This window comes from Tupaia chinensis, unplaced genomic scaffold, assembly GCF_000334495.1.
Source record: "Tupaia chinensis unplaced genomic scaffold, TupChi_1.0 Scaffold000654_1, whole genome shotgun sequence".
In the NCBI taxonomy this organism is placed as follows: domain Eukaryota; kingdom Metazoa; phylum Chordata; class Mammalia; order Scandentia; family Tupaiidae; genus Tupaia; species Tupaia belangeri.
In genome coordinates this window covers 654,241-662,357 of record NW_006160175.1, presented here as the reverse complement: position 1 = coordinate 662,357, position 8,117 = coordinate 654,241, and the positions used below count along the sequence as shown (strand labels likewise).

At 37.4% G+C, this 8,117-nt stretch overlaps 1 protein-coding gene and 1 pseudogene across 1 annotated transcript in view; both read right to left on the bottom strand.

The window, feature by feature from the left end:
• DIAPH3 (diaphanous related formin 3) overlaps positions 1-8,117 on the bottom strand; it is a 556,802-nt gene that overhangs the window by 63,016 nt on the left and 485,669 nt on the right.
• Positions 528-977, bottom strand: LOC102473477 (ubiquitin-conjugating enzyme E2 W pseudogene; annotated as a pseudogene).

The window sequence follows — 8,117 nt, the reverse complement described above, 5'->3', positions numbered from 1 at the left end:
TAACCTTAGGATCACAGTGCATAAGATCCAAATATAAACAGCTGGGGCAACATTTAACGTAATGTTGGATCCCTCACTTTTATTTATAATCCCATTATAACCAATAAATTCATTTCATAGGCCCTATCATGCATTAATTATTGAATGGCAATAGTTAATGAAAACTTTTCCTGTTACAACGGCCATTGCCAGCAATGAATGTTCCAAAAGTGCTAAGGAAGTCATTGTTCTTGCACAAGACAAGAGAACCTGGAACTTCTCCAAAAGCTTAAAAAAAAATGGAATTATATTTGACATTTCCTGACACCTGTACTAATACTGTGACTAATTAAAGCATGTCAGTTGCCTGGACTGAACCAGTGATCAACATGCACCTAGAATGCACTTGAGTAAAAATCAAGTAAAAGGAAGTAGTCTTCATTGCCTACAGGTCACTTTCAGTCAAAGGTTAAAGTTCAAAGACTGAATGATCAATGTGCTCATTCTCAGTAGGACTATTTTCTGCTAGGAGGAGGATAACCGTGGCATCAACAAGTATCATCAGGATGCCACTATTTTGTTTTCTTTGGATTCTTGTTACATGTTCACACATAAAAAGAATTATCTGGTGGTCGTTTCTTTTCTTTGCAGCTGGGGAGTATGCTAATAATGCTAAGACACACTGTACTGAGAGCTCTGGGACCAGTTTTCTGACAGAATGGATAAATAGATATGACCAACGCTATAAACGTGAGAATGAACAGGAATATTTTCACCAGTAACCATGACCTGAGGAGAGTCAAAGGGTATCGACTACTAAATTTAAAAGAAGTTGAAAATTTTTCCCCTTCATATAAGGTACTTGATTCACTTTCCATGTCTATGATCCACTGTGTAATTGAATTTTGAACATTTTTTTCATTTAAAGTCATCCCAGGAGATGGATCGTTTTGAAAAGCCAACAGTTCTTTCTGAAGTTGTTTTTGCATTGATGACATGATGCAACCATCCCCCCAAGGCTGGCCTAATATTTCTATTCTATTCAACCATCCAAAAATATAACTAAAAATTGTATATTCTGTTAAATTTTTATACTGAAAAGTTCCACAAATAACTTTCTAAATACTACGCAAACCAAGAATCTTATTTTACGTGGACACCATACCACATCTTTTGTTGTGCTCTTTAAAAAAAATCACCCATCAGGCCGGCAGGTGGCATGGTGGTTAAGAGTGCTGGATTCCCATAAGGCCGACCACGGTTTCAGTCCTGGACCTGGAAGCTTGCTTTCTCACTTTCCCTTTCTCTCTGTCTCTCTCTGGTCAAAATTAAAAAATGATAATAATAATAAATAGAATTAAAAAATAAATAAATATTTTAAATTAAAAAAAAAAAATCACCCATCTTCCCAAAAGGAATCATCAGTAATTACTGGGTTGTTGGAGAAGCCATGACACTTTTTTTTTTTTTTTTGCATAAAAAAGACATCATGACTTTTCCAACAACCCAATATAACCAGCTTCTATGAAATGTGATTTGAATAACTCAATTGGAATTTGCAAGTAAGGTATTTTTACTGATCAAATGTATGAAATTTTCAAGGTTGATGGAAATATGTAACTTATTTTGTCAGTTTCACTTTTCATGTCTTGGTTATAAATGTTATTTTGATAAATAAAGATGATTTTCATTGTATTTATTGTGCTGTGATTTTTACACAATCGTGTTTCCTCAAGTAATATAAGAGGAAGGATGATACTTTAGTACTCAAGCTATTAAACTTGCATTTCTTTTAAAGGTATTTGTTAACATTTCTACATCCATTTAAGAACTCTATACTTGCAAAGAACTAGATGAAATGATGGTGTGGTTTTTTTCTATGTTCTACACAATGAAAATTTCAAGGAAAAAATCGTGGATATAATAGCCCTGTAAATATTTCTGGACTATCACTAGTTCTACTGTATTTGTCTTCCACCATTGCCTTGAGAACCTTTTCACTTTACGTTCATCTGACTAAATAAGGGTAATGACAGTGGGAAAGAGGTGGTACCAGCAACAGAACAACACTTGGGTAGATTTGATTATGCCTCATTTGGTACTAATCTAGTCACGCCAGTTGGTGAAAGAGGGAAGAAATTCCAATCCCCATGGATTGTTTGCTTTCGCTTGGAGAAACCAAAGCAAAACTAATCAATGTAGCTATTGGAAGTTCTGATGTGTCTCCTGAGCAGCATCAAACCAGTGGGTAGTTTGATACCTCAAAAAGAAGGGTACTGTTGTCTGTGCTCTTTAGGCACAGTCACTTGAGAGCAAAAGCAAGAAAAAAGCTTTTTATTACAACCATATAAAAGCAGCTTTGACATTTGATATAAAACTGTTGTCAAAACACTGCCCATAAGACATCTAATTATTCCTGTCAATGGTTCAGCATGCAAAGCTCTTAGAAATTCAAATCCAGAAAAAAAAAAAAAGAAGAAGCTGTTGTTCTTCAAGAAATGGCATATGTCTTTATAGAAGGAAATAATGGTCTAACTTATAGATGGTCCTCAGCAAACATATGCCAGAAGGGGTTTGAGATACTTATGACATTGCCTTTAATGCTTTTCCTTCCTGTAGAGGAACTAATAAGATTTGATTATCACCCATGAACAAGGTCTTGTGTCCTGGTGATGGTGGCCTGACATTCAATATCCATTTATACCCACCGACTAGAGCGCCCTCCTGGACCACAGTGACTGGAAAGTCAAACACCATGTCAGAGACCCTCCTGCAGTTTAGATGTGATTTGCTTTGGCCAGTCTCCAAACTACTCGAGGTGAGGAAGTTGGATATGAGGTGGAAGCCATATTTTCATTGGTTTTGCTAGCATGTGTGACTATGGAAGCAGTTAATTTTCTCTCATAGCATTGGTATGGTTCTCTTATCTGTCACTAGCTCTGTGAGTACTAATAAGACACACACAACTATCTTTTGTGCTGGTGTGGACTGCCACAGGCACCACATGGGTCTATAGTTGGCAGTAACAGTAGTAGTTTCCTGATCATAAGGACCTCCTGTCAGGGAGTGGCAGTGAGGTTCTGGAGCAGTTTCTATATCACAGAAAAGGGAGTATAGCCTTGGCCGTCTGTGTAATTTATGGCTTTTGATATCATTCATTAAGCCTCAATGAAGACTATTTCTTCATTCCTCCCAATTACAGTGGGATTCCATTTAAGATGCCACTATAAGTGCTTTTCTACTCAGACTGGATTCTGGACCCTGAGCCAGAATCCTGACCTATACAGCATGCCAGCACAGATATATTCTGCCCAAGAAATGGATTTCAAATTTTGTAGTGGAGAGGAAAAGCAATGAAATTCTAAAAGTCTAGTGGGAAGAAGTACTCCAGAATTCTGTTCAAGGACTAATTGGAACTAGCTTTGTGTTCCCCTATTCTGAATGAAAATGTGTTCTTGGTGACACTGAAATGTCCCAGGACGAAGAGAGTCCTTCTTCTTCTTCTATTATTATTATTTTTTTAAGAGGCTTTTACCTTAGGGGACATGTATTTGCAGGGGCAGGGGGGGGGGAGGTACAGAAAGAGAGAGAGAGGCATGACAGTGAGATGGAATGTGAGAAATCACCCCCCAGGGGGAATGGCCACACTGCAATCCTTTCTCCTCTATTCTCCTCCTGGGATCTTGGGCATGTATGCACATGCACCCAGCATGAGTTTCAAGTCACCAGGTCTGAGACTAGAACCATGGTCAGCCATGTGGGAATCCAGTGATATAACCACTATGCCATCTGCTGGTCCTGAAAGGCCAATGTTTAAAATATTCCCTCGATTTGAAGTATCCAGATCATTAGTGTTAATTGTTCTAGAATAATATACAAGTTTTAAAACTCAAGTATAAAAAGGATGGTAATACAGTAAGAACTAAGTTTCTTAAGGTCAATGGGATCTTATTTTCTAGAAATAGTCTTGGCAGCTGTAGGCTGGAGACAATAGGATTCTGAGGTGAGCTATATGTGCTCCTGCCATGTAGCCACCTGACTTTCCAAAAGATGTTAAGTCTCCAGCTAATTAAATTGGAAACTTAATTGGGGTGTGTGTGTGTGTGTGTGTGTGTGTGTAATCTTTTTCCATCAATCCATAGCTCATTGAAATACTCAAGTCTCTCGATAAAATTTTACTTTGATTATTATATACTATTCAAAAATTCTTTAAGTCTAGCTTTGCTGGAAAATGATCTGTGTACACCCGTCACATCTTAACAAAGTTTCAAAGAAGAAAAAATAATGATTATCTGCCACTAAAGGGTCTTAGTCTTTGTGATAAAGAGATAGTTCTTATTATATTTTGTGAGGCTTACCTGCAAGATGTGGGCATAGTTCCCAGATGTAGCAAAAATCAAAACAAAACAAAACTAAAAAAATGAAGACGTTTAGTGAAATTTGAATTCCAGATAAATAGTAAATAACTTTCCAGTATAAATATGCCCCATGCACTATCTGGGACATATTTATAATAAATACGCTGTTTACTTAAAATTCAAATTTAACTGCCCATCTTATGTTTTATCTGGCAACCTCAGATGTACAGAACCCCTTGGATGTACTTCCCCGCCGAGTAGTCTCATTCTCCACCAGCTGAGGAGTCTAAGACAGTCTAGAGGATTTAAGACAGCTATCTGCCGTCACACAGAAAGGAGCTCCGTGTGGGTAATTTATGGCATTATAAAACATGGAGAATAAAATGTACATGAAACTCTTAGTAGGATTCACTCTCTTGGCATGTTGTGGGTTTTATTCCCCTGAACCTAGATCTCAGTATGTGCTTTCCTAGAAGATACAGCTCAATTTTTGTCACTCCGTAACAAGCTCTGTTTCCTTTTCTCTTCCTGGGTATCAGGAAGTTCAAAAATAAGTCATAGTATTGATTTTTCAGATCCTTCTTCATCTTTTTTTTTCATATTATTTATTTTTTGTATATACTTTCAGTCATATTGTTCGGCTTACAATGAGACCATTTCGATATGTGCACATTTCTCCCCAGACCCGTTGATCAAAATATCTTCGACAGATAACACCACACCTCCCCATCCCGTCAATGCTCTACCTCTGTATCCCTCCTCCAAATGTCCATCTTTTATGCACAAAAGCCACCTTAAATCCTTTCATAAAAGCGAGGGGCCGTACATTATTGGTAGAGTGACATGAGTTGGCTTTCCTCAAAACAGTTTTGAAAATTACACATAATAGAAGCTACCTCCCTAATTTTTACATCTTTGGGGAATAGAAAATACTCTGTTTAATACATCTAGAAGTTAGAAATTTGACTATACAAGTCAAAAACCAGTATAGTATCTAACACAATTGTGGCTGTGATGACTGTATGCCCCAGAGCAGAAAAGCTATTCTAGAGTTTCAATTTTTATTTACCAAGGCATGTTCTCTGTAACACAGAGAAGAGAGCAGTATCAGGTAATTCAATGTTTTTATTTGTTAAAAGTGTTCTACTGCTAAAGTATGAGATGTGAAAATGTGGCTACACTTTGAAATGTGATATATGTCAGGAAAATAAAATCATTTGCAGTATAGCTAAATTTTGCTCAAGTTTGGAGAGAGAACATGAAAAATTCTCAAACCAGCAATTTGCTGACTAGAAAATCACTGTATTCTCAATCAGCCTAATACGGCAGTTGTTTTTCATAGGCAAAAAGAAGCAAGGAAGACTTACAGTCTGTGGATATTCAGCATAGCTTGGCAAAATTTAGCTACTAGCATCTTCTTATCCTTGTTATACGTTTCCATATGGGACTTATTATTATCGACGAGAAGAAATAATAGAAGTAAACAGAAGCAAGAGGAAAGGTCTGGGCTGGCATGCATTAACTGCTTGTCAACTATGGTTTTCCTAATGAATTGCCCTGTTGCTCTGTATCTCACTGATTACAGTACAACAGCTTTCATTAGTCTCTGCAAATAAGACTTAGTGCCACCTTATTTACATTCTATTGCTAAATAATTAGCATTTCATATTAGAATCGTCCAAGGCATTTCTGAACTTACAGCAAGACGATTTGACATCATCCAATACTTGATTCCATCCTGAACAGGCTTGAGAACAGATTCTGTGCTTTTTAGTTACAACGGTGTCACCAATGAATTCTACCATGGCTTAAATTCCTGCCAATATTGTGGCTGGGGATATCAAAACGCTACAGTAATTAGACCTTGCAAGCTTGACTTCCCTTGTGGTGGAACTGTCACAGAAGGGAAAGAATTGATATTCAAAGTTTATAATAACTCAAACCTCTACAATTATTGCTAGAACACGAACGCTACTAGTTTAAATAGCAGAGAGCAACTTAAGAAAAGGCCTATTGCAAAGGTAAAAGGCAAGGGGAAAAATAGGTCCACATGCTTTGATGGCCAATGCCTATTCTCTGCTAAAAATTTATAATTACCTATTAAAACTCAAACCTGATTATTAAGCTGGTGAGGACGTATCTATTGAAAACATAGCTGCTACGTTTAACAGACTGTAAAGCTTATTAATAAGTCAGAACTTCACTTTACAAGTGTATTATTCTAGAATTAAAACATAGATTTGCTTATATTATTACTTCAGATAACCATATTTACAGAAAACATTTTGTACAAAACCAGTTTTCTTTCTGTATAAATAACATACATGTGCATGTGTGGGCCTACGGATATACATACACATATCATCCTTTCTATGTAACCGATGTTTGTTTCTTGCAGGAACAGACAACAAAACAGGGATCACTAAATCAAATAATTCAGAATGTGTGTGAACGTGTTGCTCGCAGACAGAACTAGTTAATCTGAGCATTATCCCTTGGGAAAGGGTAACCATCAGGCTCAGGCAGTGACCACGTCCGCATGCCTGCTCTTCTTTCTCTGGCCTTCCCGTCGTTAGGCTCCATACTCTTGCTAGTACTCTGTATCCTTACTGATACCTACTTTAGGACCTTATTTTTATGAGAAAATTGAGCCTCCTGGGCCAGTTAGCCAACTAGGTTATTCCTAAACACTTTACATATTTCTTCTATGTGCCCTTAGTCATGAATACAGCAACATGAGATTCTTACTCCTCTAGCCCCAGGAGAGAGGGATTCAGATGGGTTGATCTAGTGATCCTCCACTGAAGAGGGGCTCAGATAGGTCATCTGTGAGTCTTTATTCATAAGAGGGATGAACTATATTTTTCAATTTAATTATTGTATTAAGTTAAAAAATTATTTCCTGAAATTTATTTATTTCTTCTATGAGAGAGGAAGACTATGCAGGCGGGCACCCTCAAGGGGTCTTTACACTGTGACCCATCCTATCTCAGCCAGCCCAGAGCATAGGCATGCACATGCACACCGGGTATGTACAGTGAGGTCCCAGGGTGCGAACCCAGGACTTTTCTCTTATGTGTCTAGTTGTGCTGCTGCTGCACCACCACTTGGCCTCCTGTCTCAACATTTTAGTTTCCAATTAATGGTTTAACTGTCCTCATTAGACATTTAAGAAAAACAGGCAATGGATGTTAAAATAAATATAATAAAAAGTTAGCCTTAGGAACAAATAAAAGTACAAAAAAATACCGTTGGCTAAGAGCTCTCCGTGAATGGAGTAGAGATTAGAGGTTAGAAATCAATGATGATAATAAAATATACTCAGGTATAAAGCCCTTTCATATAAATTATCTTTTCTATAAAGAGCTTAAAGAACTTCAAAGAAATAGAAATAGAGTCTCTTTTTACAATAAATGTTTTATTCCTTCCCATGTCTCTCAATGGGGCAGTGAATTAGTTCTATCAGAAGAAAACTTCAAAAACAAAGCAAACCTCTGTGGATTGCTGCAAGGTCATTCTGACCTGCAGTAACAAAGGATGTTTACTCTCCCCTGGCAACAGCTGGTGGTCATATCCAGGCTACGGTTCTTTAGGGGTATAGCAAGTTGTTTAAGAAACTAGTTGATAATTAGGTCCAATATCCACGAGGTCACATAGTGCATAGTAAGCAATTATTTGATATCTAGGGAAGAAAACTGGTAGAAATAGTGTGGGCTGACCTACAGTCTGCCTCCTTCCCAAATCTCTGCCTAAAATGAACCAGGGAATTCGGAAACTCTT